We start from the raw sequence: 18,689 nt of genomic DNA, 5'->3' as shown, positions 1-18,689 counted from the left end.
GCCTGAACTTTGGCCTAGGCTGAGGCTTAGGCATTGGAACCCAGATTCTGGGACAGGGCCCAACATTGGGCCTGGGTCCAGCCAAGGCCCTTGCATCGGGACCCGGGCTCCAGACTGGGCCCCAGTGTCAGGTCTGAGTCTAGGCCAATGCCTCTGGACTGTGCCCTGGTGTTGGACCTTGGCCCATGCTTTGGCTTAGGCTGAGGCCCAGGTGTCATGACCCAGCTTCAATGGGCCCAGACCAAGGACCCAGCATCCAGCCTAGGCCCTGGCATTGGGCCTAGGCTGGATGCTGGGTCCTTGGGCCTAGGCTGGGTCCTTGGGCCTAGGCTGGATGCTGGGTCCTTGGGCTTTCCTCCATGGTCTAGTTTAAAAGTTACTCTATCTTCTTTTTACATGTTACTATCAGCAGCCTGGTTCCACTCTGATTTAGGTGGAGCCTCTCCTGTTGGAAAATGATCCCCATTTCCAGAATTTTCCCCACTTCCTATCAAATGTAAAACTCTCTTCCCTACACCATCGTTTTATTCATGCATTGAGACTCTGGAGCTCAGCCTGCTACTCATTTTTGAGAATGCAATCCTGGAAGTTCTAGATTTCAGTTTTCTACCTAAGAGCCTAAATTTAGCCTCCAGAACTTCCCTCCTGTACCTTTCTATTTCATTGGTACTCACATGGCTCCTTTCCAGCACTCTCTAAAATATCTATGTGGCATGTGAAGTCCGCTACCTTCACAACAGGTTGATCCTCATGCCCACCCGCCACCCATCTATCTACATTCTTAATGATCAAACCACCTACTACAGCAGCTATCCTAACTCTTCTATCCTGGGCACATGGCTCTGGAGACACATCCTCAGTACGAGAGGATAAAACATCACCCGGAGGCCATGTCCTAACTACAGAATTACTTCCTGCCACATCAGGGTAATGTTCTCCTGCCAGTTGACCTTGCTTCTCCAAAGTAGCACAAAGACTGCTTGACTGGAGTTGGGACTGCTTTACTATGTCTATGAAGGACTTCTCTACATATCTCTCTGTCTGCACTGGGTGCACACATACAACCTTTCACCAACAAGTAAATAATCATACTTCACTCCCACACCAAGGGACTCACTCGGACGTCATCCAAGAAGACCGGCCAGTTGGCCAGGCGGACTTGGAGGCAGAGGGAGGACCGAGGGTTAATACTTTGGACTCCTTGCATACTAATGATGTTGCAATTAATAACGTTGTGAGTGGGGAAGTGCCGGCAGGGGAAATGCAAATGATTTCGGAGGCCTGCCGTGCAGGGGGGTTGAATACTGGTGTTATATTACCAAAATTAGATAAACCCAATGTTATAACTCTAGACTCTATCTGGCTAGCAATAACAATTTTAGAGAGGTCTATCTCTCTATTGGCTAACTCAATGAATAGTACTAGTAATATGATTCAAGTTATAGAGCCGAGAGTTAATAATCATGAAATACAAATTAAAGAGGTTACCAACAGGATAACATCAATGCAGGAAGTACAAAATACTTTGATTCAATCTGATTCATTTCTAAGGAGGAGGTTAGAAAATAAAATGCGGTATCTGAACTTAAGAATTCTTAATTTTCCAAGCATAAGATTGATTTCTCCTAAGGAGCAATTTAGAAAGTATTTAAAAGATATATTATTGATAAATACAGAACTTATACCTGAGATATCAAGAATATATTTTGTTCCTGTATTAAAAGATGACAATGATTCAAGACAAGGAGCTTTAAATATAAATTTGGAAACAGATTTAACAGCATATTTGGAGGCCCCTACGGAAGAGCATTTAGAACAAAGGGGAACACTGTTGGTATCTTTTGTCCATCCGGCTGGAAGGGACTTAGTTTTAAGTTTGTTTATGAAGAATCGTTCTAAATTATATTACGGCCAAAAGCTCTGGATATATCCAGACATTATGAAAGACACACAGAATCGTAGGAAAATTTTCGTAGGGTTAGCCCAGGAGGCTAGACAGTTAGGAGCCTTAGTTAACATCAGGTACCCTTGTAAATGTACAGTACAACATAAAGGGAAGAGATATATCTTCTATGACCCAGCTCAGATGAGAAGTTACGTTGATAATCAAAAAAAAGAAACCACTTCAACCTAATACCCATAGTAGGAGGTTAAGTAATAGCTGCTAGTTGTCCTCCTATTTCCTATAGATCATTTTTTATTATACTGCTCCCTATTCTTAACTAGAGATCCTCCGCCTTTTTCTTTATAATGAAAGTGGAAAAAAATAGTTTACTGATAATTGTTTGTTAAATATTACTTCTTGTGGTATGAAATATGTAAACTTAACACTTTGTAAAATGTTGAAAATGATAAATAAAGAATTGAAAAAAAATAAATAAATAATCATACTTGTGCTTCTCAGTTCAAAAGACTGAATAGTCCCCCAACTCACTACTGCAGCTTAATTTTATTGAGTTGCTAAAGATTGAAAAGCTGATTAAAGAATAAGTATATCTCACAATTTAAAATTTTTTAAAATTTGACTAGGGTTTTTTAATTATTTGGTGTCTTTAAATCTAAGATTTGTAAATTGATATCTAGGTTTCAAATCAGTTTGACTAAAATTAATCAATCAATACAATTAGGGGGGAGGGAGATTTATATAACAAATAAGTGACTAGCATGGGTAGCAATCAAACTAATGACTAGATTATAAGGAACTAGTACTCTCGCTTTTTCAGATCAAGTAAGTGGCATTTACAAACTCACACTTCTGATACTTACAAACAGTAACCTAACTTAAAATATCTGAATGTAGAAAGAAACAATAACAAGAAGGTAAAAAGATACTAACTGAAGCATGAAGAGAATTTAAAACATTGAAGCAATGTAATTACTAAATTGTGAAATACATTATATGATTTAATCTTATTTTATGCTATTTTAACTTTCTTTACCCCTTGACCATGTCTTAAACCTTGAGTCAAATGTATCGGAACAACTCAATTGATTGATAGATGCTGATGCCTATTTGTAAAAATTACATCCGTTACCCGTTATTACTTGTTGATTTATAACTATGAATGTTACTTTTGTAAACCGTTTGTCATCTTTTACATGGAACAACAGTATATAAAATGTCTAAATAAATAAACTCAGAAAATTAATCCAAAATCTATTATCTCTAAATGCACAATTATTTACACTTGCAAACAAGTATTAACTTTTACTAATTCACAAAATTAATCTAGTCTGCTATCCCTAAACACATACAATTCTTTACTCTTGCAAACAATACTAGTCTTAAAAACTAACACACAATATACACACAAGTAATAGTTTAATCTTTTCAGAAAATCAATATTTTTCAGGATTTAAGTGTTCTTTCCCAGCAAGTCCAATTTACCATCAGCAGATGAAGGTTCTGCAGTCAGCTTTTGTGCACATAAATCATATTTGTGCACAAAGCATGTTTTCTGTGCATAAATCCCAATTAAAAGCCCGGTATCAGAACTCCAGCTTCTGCCCATAGATTGACACTAGCACTGGAAACTTTACTTACCTCTTACCAGAATTAATCCAGAGCACCTCTCTGCATTCAGGGGCAGGGACAGGGGTGTTAATAGTTAATGCCTTCATTATCATTTGATTTCCAAGCAAGGGTACTAAGCAGAACACACAGAATAATGGATATACTACCAGTCCATGCAAGCTGGCTATATATGACCTTTTTCACATGTTGATAAGACTGCCTCTGCATATCAGGAAAGTGATAATGAGGATCAAGCACACGGTAGTGATGCCAATAATGTATTCTGTGCTGAAGCTATCTTAAAATCCTATATCCCACGCATCATGGTAAGGCAAAATATAAATTGAAATAAACTAAACCTAAACTACATGATGGAGCCCTATACAGTTTTCTTAAAATGCTCAAGGCACCTGAGCCATGTTTTTGCACATAAGACATGGTTGATTTTATTTGCCAAAATCAAAATATAACTTTCCGCCAGAATTCTTGCCTAAGTTGAAATTCTGAATGAATGAATGAATGAATGAATGCTGTCACACAAAGAAATTCTGGAGTAAGAATGAAAGAAAAGGAAAAGGCGGAGGGACATCGGTTGCTTGCACACTGTTTTTGGTTACAGTAAACATTGCCAGATTTATGGACACTAATCAAAAAGGGGCCAAACTAAAATAAATATTGTAATACAAAATAAATAAGAAAGAGAATGATAATTACTCTCTATGGGGGTTGAATTAGCACAGGTTTGAAATGCATGAGCAACGGTGCCATTCATCAAGGCTTCAACCTTAGCTGTCTATTTGCACATAAGCATTCATAATTCATTTCTCTTAACAAAGTGAAGAAAAAAAATCTATGAAAAGTAAAAATAAATCTTTTGCTCACTCACCTTACTCTTAGATCAATAAGAACCAGGCATATTGGCTCCAAGCTCCCTAGAGGCTCCCATTCAGAAATGGGAAAGAGGTTTGTAAGAGGTAGAGGAGGGAATGAATACTAAGGGAAGAAAATACTTTTTAAAAGTAGTTAGGAAGCTGGGCTGAGGACAGAAGTCTGAGTGATTAGCATACATTGGAACCTTCATGGCTAGTGAGGCTGCTCACAAGTTTTACATTTGTGCTAATTCAGACCCTTAGTATGTAGTTTACCATGTATCCAAGAGTCACATAGCAGATAACATCACAAAATATAGACACATATTTTTACATAAAAATTAGTAACAAACATAGCAGAAATGAATTTTACAATAAAAACTGTCTAAAAGTTCAAAATTGAAAAAGTAATGATTGGGAACTGAATCTATATCACTTGCAGGGTGTTACTTTGATTCGTCTTTAATTGAAAAAAAAAAGCATTCACATTGATGTTGTTGCTGTGTTACATTTCTATACTGTCTTTCTTGATGGACTCTCTACCTGGATAACATCAAGTTAGGTTGAGAGAACATTGTACAAATCTTATCTTTGGTTGAGTTTCCTCACTCCGAAGGACATCAAATCTTCACAAGAGTTCACTGTTCTGTTTGTACATCTCGCTCTGAATGTCAAAGTGGCCCCTAACCCCTACACTAATACCTAAACCTCACCTCGAATAACTAGATGGGCCTCCTATAGAGGTATAAATACCTAACTACTATGCAGGTCTCTCTCTCTCTCTCTCTCTCTCTCTCTCTCTCTCTCTCTCTCACTCTCTCACTCCCACTCCCACTCCCAGTCCCAGTGGTGGTAGGTAGCTGAAAATACTAACGATGCTATGTGTGAAAACATCACAAAGCTCAATAAAGCCATGTCGCACAGCTTAACGCAAATGAAAAAGGTGTAGTTATTAGCCGTGTTAAAACTGTGCAATATGGCATTGTAAAGCCAGCCCACTTGGCCAGAAATCCCAACCCAAACTCCACCCCTTTTCTAAATTAGCATAACACCACAATGCAGCTTGGAAAATAACCCCCTATGACAGTGAAAAGGGGGGAAAAAATAGCTTGCAAATCTGAACATTCATGAACTTAAACTTACCCTGGGAGGTACAAGATGAATGCCCATGATAGATTATTTTACAGGAGGCATGTGAGCAACAGTCCCCTGCTTACTTTGTATTTGTCACAGAATTGGAGAAAAGCCTTTGTAAATCAGGTCTTTTGAGATAGATAGAAAAATCACTATTTTATGAAGCTACTCTTTGAAGCTGAGTGTTTGTGTCACTTGAAACATATCATTGAAACCTGTGCAGGTTGGAAAGAAACATATATTTTCTGCTCAGTTTTGCATTTTTGGCAGATGTTTCGCTTGTTAGTTGTTTCCCTCTAATCTCATGCACACACAGATTGTGTTGCTCTTACATGGCTCTGATTAAATATCTTGCACCTCCCAGACAGCTTGAAGCCCATCAGGGAAGGGACAGGGCCAATCAAAGGAGGGCCAAGAAGGCTATTTGACCTGCTCCACCAGCTCAAAGCAAGCCTCAAATTTAGACAATTGTTCATTTGTTTGGCATCATGTTTTATTGGTATTATGATTGGGGGCCTCAAAACTGGATGTGGCCTGGGCCTCTCTACACCTCTGAAAGGACCTGAGCAGAGACTTATAAGCTTCTGATGTTTCAGATTTTTTTCAGTGCTTTAGGGAGATTTTCTCTTTATTGCTTTGTTATATTTTTTGTCTTGGCCATCATTCTTTTCTATGCCCTTTTATTATTGCCCTAACCTGTGAGGCTGAAATTCTCTTCCCCTGGGGTCATTCTTCAGCAGCGTACCCTTTACTCAGAATTTAGACTTTCTGGAAGGGCACCAGAAGCATTACTGACAATGATCGGTCAAGGGCAGGCAAGACCACATCAGAAGGAAAATCACCAGAAATGCAAAACTTTGAAAAAAACAAAAATTGATGTCTTTCTAACTGCCACAGCAGTTAGGCCCCAACACAAAGCAACGCCAAGCCATGATGTACATTTCAGCACATAACTATTCGCGGGGGGACACTGAAACAGGTGCCAGAATCTCTTAATGAGTCCAGTTCTCTCATATGTTGGTGGTGGTGTTAACAATTACAGACATGTATGCTTCAGTCCACAGCACGCATTCACATCATCCTCTGTAACGCTAGGCTGATCCTAAGCTCATGCCTCCCAGTGACATTTCTACCTTAAATACCCTATCCCAAAATCTGAAAACTAGAATTTAGAAAAAGAAGAAAATAGAGAAAGGAAAACATATAACAAATAAATAAATAAATAAATAGAAAAATATTTGACAAAACATGTGTCTAATGTGAGGGTGAAGAAAATCTTTTGAACTTTATGAAACATAATTAAATTAAAATAAAATACTCAAAATATTCATTTAAAACCTCTGGTCAGAGAGGACTGAATTTATGAATACTTTTGAGAAATGGCTCTCTGTTTCCCGCTCTTGTCAGCAAGATACATAATCCACTCCAGGGAATGCTGATGTTCACACAAACAAGTCCACCTGGTGAGGGCTGAACCTTGAAAACTATTGCTATTGAAGTTATATAAATAAAGACATGTATTGTTTCCGATTGTCCCTTAAGTGTTTTACAAAGAGCTTTTCTTCTAAAGTGGTGTGCTGGGCCTTAATGAGATTTTGTGAACTTTGATATGTTGCTGGAGGTTGATTTCCAGCCTTTGATCTACTTTGGCCTAGCAGGGATTTTCCAAACCAGTCCTGGGACCCCACAAACAGTTGAGTTTTCAGGATAGTCCCCTTGTATCTGTATGAGGTATGCGTGTATACTTGAAGACATAGAGGATGCAAATGTATCTTATTCCACAATTATTGTGGATACTCTGAAAACCTGACTGCCTGTGGTAATAGGACAGGTGTCTTTTGAGCTGTTTGGTCATCTGAAGCAAGAGTTCTAACCCTCTGACTATAGTAATGGTTGTAGAGTAATTGCATCCCCAAATTGGGTATGGTGGAAGAAATGTTAATCCTCCCTTCCGTTCCTCCTTTCCCCCCCCCTCCCCCCACCACCAAGAAGGGTGCATCCTCAGCTCAGAGTTCAGACCCTACCCTTGGATTTTAGACAAAACATGTCAGTATTAGAAAAATACAAGTGCACGCACAAAACAGAGATTTAGGACCCACTGCGCTAGGTATGGTGTTTGAATCTCTACTTTATGATAAACTCTATTTCCTTAGGCACATGAAAGTGAGGGTGGCAAAGCAGTGAGACCCCATGGCCTTTTCCTTTTGAGAAACAGCTCTCTGTTACCTGCTCTTGTCAGCAAGATCCATAATCTACTCTAGGAAGGGATGATGTTCACACAAACCTGGTGACAGTGTACCTTGAACTCTCCTGGACTTATATAAATAAAAAAAAATATTGTTTTTATTTGTTAAAGTCATCACTAAACCAGCCTAATTTCCTTGGGCCCATGAAAGTGAGAGAGACAAAGATATGGCAAATGTTTAATGTTCCTTGGAAACCAAATACTAATTGGAGCCTTAATGATTGCAAATATTCTTATGGCTGATTGAATTATTATTTTAAAAATAGTAAAAAAAAAATTTTCACCCCTGCAGTTTCCTTCAGTATCTTTATATTTCCAGCTCAGTTGAAGCCATGAGCTTCGATTTACAACTATTTGGAGGGGTCCCCTATTTTCTATCCCCTCTCCCCTTCCAGCATACCCAGATGGGTCACTGCAGCAACATTCCTGGGCTGGGGGCCATGCACTGGGGCTCCTTGCAGAATCCTGCGGTCGCGGGCCTCCATTCCAGCCACTAGTCCCCTCCAGTGGATCATCTTTCTCTACCTTTGCTCTTCTCACCTCCCCAGCTCACCCCCCTCTTTCTAACCCCATACAACCCTTTTCACAACCACCCAAACTCATCCCCAAGCATTTATTACAACCCCCAACTGATTTTCTGTTATCTCCTCCCTCATACCCCATCCCCATTTCCTCCTCATCCATCTCATCTATCAGCTTCACCTCCTCCTCTCCATCCCTTGTTTCACATTCCCCACTGCTGATCCTCTTTCACCCCCACCTCCTCTGACATCCCCAGCTGATCTTCTGCCATTCCCCCTTCTCTCAGCCTCCACAACGAATCCCTCCTGCGTCTCATCCCTTCCTTCTAATAGCCCCTCCTCCAAACATCCCCCTGGGCCATGGTCAGCAGCGACATTTTCTTTTGAGCTCTCGGCCAAAGTAGAAAAGACAACTGGTGGGAAGAGAAGGTAACATGCAGGGAGCAAGAAAGGAGGAGGCAGGTAGGACTGCATCAGACAAATGAGCTCTGCTCCCTAATCTGGCCCCTCCCCTTCTGTCATTTCCTCTCTAGCTTTGCACTGTGCAGGGAACAGAGAGGGGGGGGGGGAGGGGGAGGCTGTATTAGATATGGTATAATAAAGAAGAGCAACTCTGCTCCATAATCCAGCCCTCTTAATCAAGGACAGGATGAGAGGGAGTAGACACCAAAAGGGATCGTTTTGTGCAAGTTAGCTGAGACAATAGAGGGCTCATTAGGGGGTGAGGGATTAACATTATTATTAATCATTTGAATGGCACATATCTGCAGTACACAGTACAGTACAGAGACAGAACAGACAGTCCTTACTCCCTGGAGCTTACAATGAAAAAGGAGTGGCTCAGGGGCATGTGTCTGTCAGAAGGGGAATCAGGGGCAGTGTCTGTGTGGGTGAACAATAAAGGATAGGTGCCAGGTGTGTTTTGTGTGTCAGATTGGGTGGGAGATTAGAAGGAGTATGAACATGCAAGGGAGAGCAGGACCAGAGCATAGTAAAGAACCTCCCTCCCACTTGCCTTTCCCCACTCCATCTCAGTTTGGATCCTCCTACCCTCAATCTAGGATTCTATCCCTCAGATCCTGGAAGCTATCTTCATTCCTACCTCTTCCTGCTCCCTGGATCCTGGATTGACCCTCCCCAGCCCCTGAACCAAGATTCTTCCTCCTACCCCCTACTTCTTCCTACTCATCCATAGTCAGAGAACTTCCTATCTCTCTTCTTCCTCTTCCCCCATCACAGATTCCTGATCCTCCAGATCGGATCTTCCCCATTTCCCCAGTCTCCTCACTCCTTCTCCTCCCTTCTTCCCCACTCCTCACTCTTCTCCTCATATTTGCAGTCTCACCCCATTCCTGGGTCTCCTCCCTCTCTTCTCCCCAGTTCCTGGACATCCACCATCTCCTCTCCCCATCTCTGGTCCTCTCAATCTCTCCTGCTCTTCTCTTCATCCCCAAGATCTCCTCCTTGTATTAATGCTTGAGATTCCTTTTCCTCATCCAATTAAAAACTAAATTAATTGTACAAATACAAGCAAGGCTGTAAAACTATAAACGACTTATTTTTATAATGCAATATGAAACATGGAAATGTTTGCCAGTATGATTGAGAATTTCCTAATTCTCGCTGCAGAATCTACTCCTGAGTTGCTGCAGGAAACCATGGAGCTGTGCCTTAGACTTTCTGTTCCCTGTGGTCTGACCTCAGGTTGTGGTGGGGGCAAGGGGCAATGACAGCACCAGTAATGCCTAAGGGCAGCAAAAACTGAAATCTGTCACTGGATAGAGGACAGAACAGATAAGGAAGAGGAGAGACAGTGCAAGGAGAAAGAAAAGAAATATCACAACGTCAGGAGAAAAGACAAAAGGACGGGGAGGATAGGAGAGATTGCAGAATTAAGAGGGAGAGGAAAATAAAGAGAGAGCAGAAGGGAGGAAGTAGAAAGGACAGCACAAGAGTAAGGTAGGAGAGGAGCGTGGTCGGGTGGGGATGTGAAGGGCTGGCTGGGAATGAAGAAGAGAAGGAGAACTGAACACGGGTGGGGTGAAGGAGAAGTCTGGGAGGAGAGAGAGATTAGACTGAGGCCCTAAATAAGAAGAGGAAGAGGTCAACCTGTCCTCTGCTCCATCAAAAAGGAGAAAGAGGAGAAGGCAATTAGTACAGCCTTGTCCCCACGTAGGAGAGAAAAAGAATTCAGCTGTCATGCTTGCCCTGACCTGGAGACTTGGTACTGATAGGAGGAAAATGGAGGACTAAGGGCAGGAAGGGACACAAAGGAAGGAGAGCTGGGGAAGGAGGAATACAGAGGGGAGTTAAAGAGCTGTGGTGGAGGGGAGATGGAAGAGATAAAGATAAGTCTAGAAGGTCTAGAGATGCTTTTTCCATAGTTTCCTTTTCTCATTTTGAGCACTGGACAATTCCTACTTTGTGTAGAATTGTACAGCACATGTAGATAATCATATAAAGGAAAATAAAACTTCTTAACATAAAATCAATATTTCAAGTGATGAACTGTATGGTTTATGTGATCCTCAGTTGCATTCTGAAGTAGTTTAAACTGCACAGACTTGGGAGATGTATAACACTTGATTCACCCCCAGCAGGGGAATTTCTATAACTTTATTTCATGAGTCATGCCCATTTCAACACTGCTCTGTGTTACCCTTCTAGATTATTTATTTATATTTTTCTATGTTTATTACTCGCTTAATTACAAGTGCATTCTAGATGAGTTACAACATGCAAAATTAATACAATCAGAATACAGTCAACACAAAAAAATAAAAATAATCAAACATCAATAATTAATTAGACATCTATGAATACAATAATGCTCATAAAAAACTGAAAATTCAAAGCATAGCCATTAACCCCCCCAGTAAATATTTAAAAAAAATTTAAATTTTAAAATCACATTTAAAGTCCTATTAAATTGACAAATTGACCTTGTTCAAGATCAAAGAATACAAAATCAAAAGCCTGTTCAAATAAAAATGTCTTCACTATTTTTCTAAAACTCAAGTAATCCTTTGCAACTGGTTTCATGAGTGAGAAGCTAAACATCTAAATGTACATTCCTTGCTTCTTTTAAGGACTCAGATAACAATGATTCTTTTTTTTTTTAAATTTATGCTTTATTAATTTTTTAATTTCAATTACAAGTAAATATTTCAATGCGTTCTTCATATTCCAGAAAAGAAATAACAATATTAATTTAAAAGAAAAAATGCTTTGCTTTACAGCAAAAGGAAATACAATATCCTGGTCAGGAACACATTGTAATATATTTAGGCAATAGGGGGAGACCAAGATTATATTAAGCAGAACAAAGGTAATAAAAAATAATTTGAAATATGAAATACTGATACTTGAGGTTAACCAATAACCTTATTATTCTTAACCAACACTCCTAGATTCATTTAGGTACAAGATGGTCTACCTAAATAGCTACGTAACTGTGTTGGCTCAGAAAAAATATATTTAGCATTCCCATAATATATAAAGCAATGGCAAGGGAACCGTAACACAAAACGTGCCCCCCTTCCCACCACCTCGCCCCTCATTTCCAGAAATTTTCTACGTTTCAACTGAGACAGTCTAGCAATGTCTGGGAAAATCTGAATACACTGTCCAAAGAATTTTAATTTTTGAAACCTGAAATAGTGCTTTAATACACCATCTCTGTCCATTCTTGAGGAAAACTGGACCAATAACGTTGCTCTCAAATTTATCTCCATTTCAAAGGATTTTTCCAAAAAATCCGTTAAGTCTAGCGTTTCTTCTTCTCCTTTTTCTTGGTTGATGTTGTTATTCCCAGTAGGATTTCTCTGTACTAAATAGTAAGTAGATATTATAGCTGGGATCTTTCCTGTCGGGTACTTCAAAATATTTATAAAATAACTTTTCAATAAGTCTACAGGAGACTGCAATTTAGTTCTTGGGAAGTTAAGAAATCTTAAATTCGCTCTTTTAACTTGATTTTAAAAAAATTCTATTTTATTTTCCACCATTTTTTCAGATTTTATAAGGTTTAATTGCACCTCTTCAATTTTCTTAACTTTCCCTTCCAAAGTAACCATTTTTTCTTCCACCGAAACCAGCGATTCCTCTACTTTCTGTGTCTTTAACATTGCTTCTTGCACTGTTGAAGTTAAGGAAATTATAGATTTCTGCATAGTAATTAAAATGTTTTTAATCTCCTCCAACGAGGGAGCCAAAACTGAGGTGGTTAGTGGGGTTAGATTGTCCAACTTGTTTCCTACCTCCAGGAGTCCTTCGCCATTTTTCTGATGTTCCGGGCGATGTTCCGAGTGGTTCCTGGAACCCGCCAAATACAGGTTCTCCGAGGGTATTCTCTCCACCCCTCTCTGGTTACCACTCGGCATTAAGGAAACCTGCCCGGGTGCTTCTGCACTCACTGAGCGTTTCCTCGGGGGCTCCGGCAATGTTGGATATCCCGGGCTCAATGAGATCTCCGAGGTCAGGGGGCTCAACAGCTGCTCTCTGTCTGCCCCAGCGACCATTACTTCCGGGTTTGGTATCGGCGTCCTCGTGAAGGCTTCATCAATCCTCGGTTGAAGAGAGTGCTCTGGAGTAGAGGTAATTTCACGAACGCCAGCTTTCCTCTTAGAATGAGGCATTGTATTTCCAAAAAAAGAAATTTATTTGTAGAGTTCACTCGTTTAGAAATGTCCTTCTCCCGGGAGCGATGCCCTCACGACCTCACAGCTCAGCAGCCATCTTGGTCAGATAACAATGATTCTTAGGAATATCTTAAGATTCTACTTAGCTTATGCTTGAATACCATGCACAGACATATAAACTAGACAAATTATCTTAAAACATAATCAATAGTCAACTGGTAGCCAATGTAATTTTGCCAGAACAAGGGTCATGCATTCCCTAACTCCACAATTCACAACAATGCAGGCAGTAGTGTTTTGTACAAACTGCAATCTTTGAATATAATTGATAAATCACAAGAAGATTTTGAGAAATTGGAAGAAGACCTATCAAAACTGGGAGGCTGGGCATGCAGATGGCAAATGAAATGTAATATGGATGCACTTAAGGAAGAGTACCCAAATTATGGTTTCACATTAGGAGTCACCATTCAGGAAAAGGATCATTGTTGAAAATAAATTGAAATATTCTCCTCAGTGTGCAGCAGCAACTAAAAAAGTAAATAGAATGCTAGGAATTATTATGAAAGGAATGGAAAATAAAACAGAGAATATCATAATATTTCTGTATTGTTTTATGGTGTGACCTCATCTTGGATACTGTGGTCAGTTCTGGTCACCACATCTCAAATGTTTTATACTGTACTTCTCAAGCAAGCCAATGAACAGAGCATTGCAATAGCCTAATCTAGTTGTAATGAAAGCATGAAATACCATTTATATTGTTAGATTTTAATTTCAGGCAAGTAGACATCCACAGTTGATCACCCTGTATTCAACACACTATCACTAATTCCAAGAATGATGTTTCAACATTTTTTAGTTTCTGAAATAGCACCTGCTGATATATAGCAGCTCTGCTTTCCTGATTAAATGTAGTGTCCTTAACAATTATACTAACAAAAAGTAAATTTCAATAGTGTGCATAATTCAGGACATGCACATATCAATAGGTTTCCATCAAGATACACCTGTATTTTTTAAATATCTTTATTCTATTTTCATTGAATACAAAAATTATAAAATAGAAGTTTACAGAAAGAAACATAAATACATATACAATAATCAATAATAATAATAATTCCACTCTGCAAATCATCAAACATATAATAAGGGGTCAAATCAGGAAAATAAAACTATTACAATGAAAATAAACATAGATGAGATATACCTGACTTATTTATTTATTAGCCTATTTAACCTCCCCTAACATACTAAATGTCCAACACTCGCTCAGCATTTTTATTTAAAATAAAAGTTTCCAAATGCAAAGGCTCTGTAAACATAAACTTATTTGACTGAGAAATAATAAAGCATCTACATGAAAACTTTAAAAAGAATGCTCCAAGGGCAATCACTTTACTTTTCAATGAAAGGAAATGACAGGGGACATCAGGAAATACAGAAACCATTTGCCCACAAAAAGAAACATCTCTGTTTCCAAAGTATTTAAAGAAAACCAGATCTTTATCCTGTTGAGCACAAAATAAAAAAAAACTTAGTAGCCCTATTTGAAATTATATCTAAACGTTCTTCCAAAAAAAAGTTGTTATATCTGGACTTACTGAAAGGGCAAGCTGTCTATCTTGAACATCTTTATCTGAGCTTTTCTGCTTAGGCAAATCAAATATTTTAGATACAGGTGGTAAATTATCCTCTTCATTCACTAAATTCTCCTTCAAATATTTTTTAAACATTTCATTAGCAGATAGTAATTTTGTATATGGAAAATTAATAAAACACAGGTTTTTAACTCTAGATAAATTTTCCAGAGCCTCAATTTCATTATGAATAGCTACATAGAAACATAGAAACATAGAAATGATGGCAGAAGAAGACCAATCGGCCCATCCAGTCTGCCCAGCAAGCTTCACACTTCTTTTTTCTCATACTTATCTGTTTCTCTTGGTTCTTAGTAACCTTTGGTTCTATTTCTCTTTCACTCCCACCATTAATGTAGAGAGCAGTGATAGAGCTGCATCCAAGTGAAATATCAAGCTTGATTAGTTAGGGGTAGTAACCGCCGCAATAAGCAAGCTACACCCATGCTTATTTGTTTACCCAGACTATGTTATTCAGCCCTTATTGGTTGTTTTTCTTCTCCCCTGCCATTGAAGCAGAGAGCTATGCTGGATATGCGTGAAGTATTAGAGATGTGAATCGTGTCCTCGATCGTCTTAACGATCGATTTCGGCTGGGAGGGGGAGGGAATCGTATTGTTGCCGTTTGGGGGGGTAAAATATCGTGAAAAATCGTGAAAAATCGAAAAAACGTAAAATCGCAAAACCGGCACATTAAAACCCCCTAAAACCCACCCCCGACCCTTTAAATTAAATCCCCCACCTCCCGAACCCCCCCCCAAATGACTTAAATAACCTGCGGGTCCAGCGGCGGTCCGGAACGGCAGCGGTCCGGAACGGGCTCCTGCTACTGAATCTTGTTGTCTTCAGCCGGCGCCATTTTCCAAAATGGCGCCGAAAAATGGCGGCGGCCATAGACGAACACGATTGGATGGCAGGAGGTCCTTCCAGACCCCCGCTGGACTTTTGGCAAGTCTTGTGGGGGTCAGGAGGCCCCCCCCAGGCTGGCCAAAAGTTCCTGGAGGTCCAGCGGGGGTCAGGGAGCGATTTCCTGCCGCGAATCGTTTTCGTACGGAAAATGGCGCCGGCAGGAGATCGACTGCAGGAGGTCAGTTCAGCGAGGGTTCCGGTGCCTCGCTGAACGACCTCCTGCAGTCGATCTCCTGCCGGCGCCATTTTCCGTACGAAAACGATTCGCGGCGGGAAATCGCTCCCTGACCCCCGCTGGACCTCCAGGAACTTTTGGCCAGCTTGGGGGGGGCCTCCTGACCCCCACAAGACTTGCCAAAAGTCCAGCGGGGGTCCGGAAGGACCTCCTGCCGTCCAATCGTGTTCGTCTATGGCCGCCGCCATTTTTCGGCGCCATTTTGGAAAATGGCGCCGGCTGAAGACAACAAGATTCAGTAGCAGGAGCCCGTTCCGGACCGCTGCCGTTCCGGACCGCCACTGGACCCGCAGGTTATTTAAGTCATTTGGGGGGGGGTTCGGGAGGTTGGGGGATTTAATTTAAAGGGTCGGGGGTGGGTTTTAGGGGGTTTTAGTGTGCCGGCTCACGATTCTAATGATTTATAACGATAAATCGTTAGAATCTCTATTGTATTGTGTTCCATAACGGTTTAAGACGATATTAAAATTATCGGACGATAATTTTAATCGTCCTAAAACGATTCACATCCCTATGAAGTATCAGTTTTTCTTCTCCCTTGCCGTTGAAGCAGAGAGCTATGCTGGATATGCGTGAAGTATGTTTTTCTTCTCTCCTGCTGTTGAAGCAGAGAGCTATGCTGTATATGCATTGAAAGTGAAGTATGCATTGAAAGCCACATTAACTATCAACAAATATTGAATAAGCTTAATAATTGGTAATACCTATAGCCTTTGAACTCTCCGTTAATTTTACATACTCTTACCCTCCCCTGGGTTTGTTGTTTTTTTTAATTTGGAGATGGCAGCCCTCCATCCTTCCGCTCCGTGAAGGTGGAACACCAACCACTGGTCACTGGCATCCCGCTCCGTGAATGCCTCTGTGGCTACTGCCGCTCCGTGCAATGTTTTGCTGCCTCCTCTTTATACACCTCCTCTAGACCTGATGGACCTTATCTGTTACTCTTGGCTCTTAGTAACCTTTTGATTCTATTTCCCTTCTACCCCCACCATTAATGTAGAGAGCAGTGTTGGAACTGCCTCTAAGTGAAATATCTAGCTTAATTAGTTAGGGGTAGCAACCGCCGCAATAAGCAAGCTATACCCATGTTTATTTGTTTACCAAGACTAAATAATTCAGACCTTGTTGGTTTTTTTCTGTATATAGATCTACTTTTCTTCATTCCCCCTGCCGTTGAAGCAGAGAGTTATGCTGAATATGCATTGAAAGTTAACTATGAGACTTTCTCCCCTGCCGTTGAAGCAAAGAGCTATGCTGGATATGTGTGATGTATCAGTCTTTCTCCCATGCCGTTGAAGCAGAGAGCTATGCTGGATATGCATTGAAAGTGAAGTATCTGACTTTCTCCCCTGCCATTGAAGCAGAGAGTTATGCTGAATATGCATTGAAAGTTAACTATGAGACTTCCTCCCCTGCTGTTGAATCAGAGAGCTATGCTGGATATGCGTGATGTATCAGTTTTTCTCCCATGCCGTTGAAGCAGAGAGCTATGCTGGATATGCGTGATGTATCAGTTTTTCTCCCCTGCCGTTGAAGCAGAGAGCTATGCTGGATATGCGTGATGTATCAGTCTTTCTCCCATGCCGTTGAAGCAGAGAGCTATGCTGGATATGCATTGAACGTGAAGTACCAGGCTTATTTGGTTTGGGGTAGTAACCACCGTAACAAGAAAGCTACTCCCCGCTTTTTTTGTGAATGCAAATCTTTTTCCACGTTTCCTCTTGCCATTGAAGCTTAGAGCAATGTTGGAGTCGCATTAACCGTATGTATGTTTATTGAATAAGGGTATTATCTCTAGGCAGTAGCCGTCATTCCCGCGAGCCACCCACTCTTCATTCACGTCCTCTAGACTTTATGGATCCACAGTGTTTATCCCACGCCCCTTTGAAGTCCTTCACAGATCTGGTCTTCACCACTTCTTCTGGAAGGGCATTCCAGGCATCTACCACCCTCTCCGTGAAGAAATACTTCCTTACATTGGTTCTGAGTCTTCTTACCTGGAGCTTCAAATCGTGACCCCTGGTTCTGCTGATTTTTTTCTGACGGAAAAGGTTTGTCGCTGTCTTTGGATCATTAAAACCTTTCAAGTATCTGAAAGTCTGTATCATGTCACCTCTGCTCCTCCTTTCCTCCAGGGTGTACATATTTAGATTCTTCAATCTCTCCTCATAAGTCATAGCTAAGCTATCTTTTAATACGAGCTGACGCTGCACTTGATAGTAAGGAAACTTGCGAATTGAAAATAGCAGTAGTTTTTTCCAGTTCTTGTAACTGCTTTTCTTGTGATTCAAGGGAAGATCTGGACTCCAAAACAAAAGTATGAAACTGAGAGATGGATTGAGTCACATTGTTATCAAGTTTAGTAATTACTTTCCACAAGTCTGATAATGTTACATTGGGTGACACCAGGAGATCTTCACCTTTATCTAATGTATCAGGTCATGGTGTTATATGACCCTTTTCAGGATCAGGTAAGATGGATACGGGCAATGTCATGGTCAATATAGGATTATCTGCCTGATGACCAATACTCCCTAAATTCCCCACTACAGTCTCAGCATCTCGTGGGGAAACCAGCCTTTCCTCAAAGGATAAAGAGGCTGAAGGTTGGGTAGGAGGTCGGCTAGGGCCAGGACGCAACGAGGCACCCATAGAGGAGCCCCCACTGCAGGCAACTCACCCATCCATAGGAAATGGTTATCCACAGGGCCACGAATAACCACTGGAACTGGAGATGAAGTGTAAAACATAGATTTCCTCTTTCTCTCCATCAAGGTAAAGCTGTGCGCTGACGGCTGCAGGCATAGGCCTGAAGATTTTATAAAGAGTCAGACTCTCCGTAATGACATCAGCGTTCCTGGGCTGGGAGGGGTGTCGCCGCGGTTCTCACTTACTGCTGGTAGATGGACAGAGGATTTAACCGATGGGTCTCACAGGTATTCTCACCAAGAAAAGGCTCCCCCTACCCCTGTATTTTATAAA

The sequence above is a fragment of the Rhinatrema bivittatum genome, chromosome 1, assembly GCF_901001135.1.
Source record: "Rhinatrema bivittatum chromosome 1, aRhiBiv1.1, whole genome shotgun sequence".
In the NCBI taxonomy this organism is placed as follows: Eukaryota; Metazoa; Chordata; class Amphibia; order Gymnophiona; family Rhinatrematidae; genus Rhinatrema; species Rhinatrema bivittatum.
The sequence above is the reverse complement of the archived record's forward strand: the minus strand, read 5'-3'. Positions refer to the sequence as shown.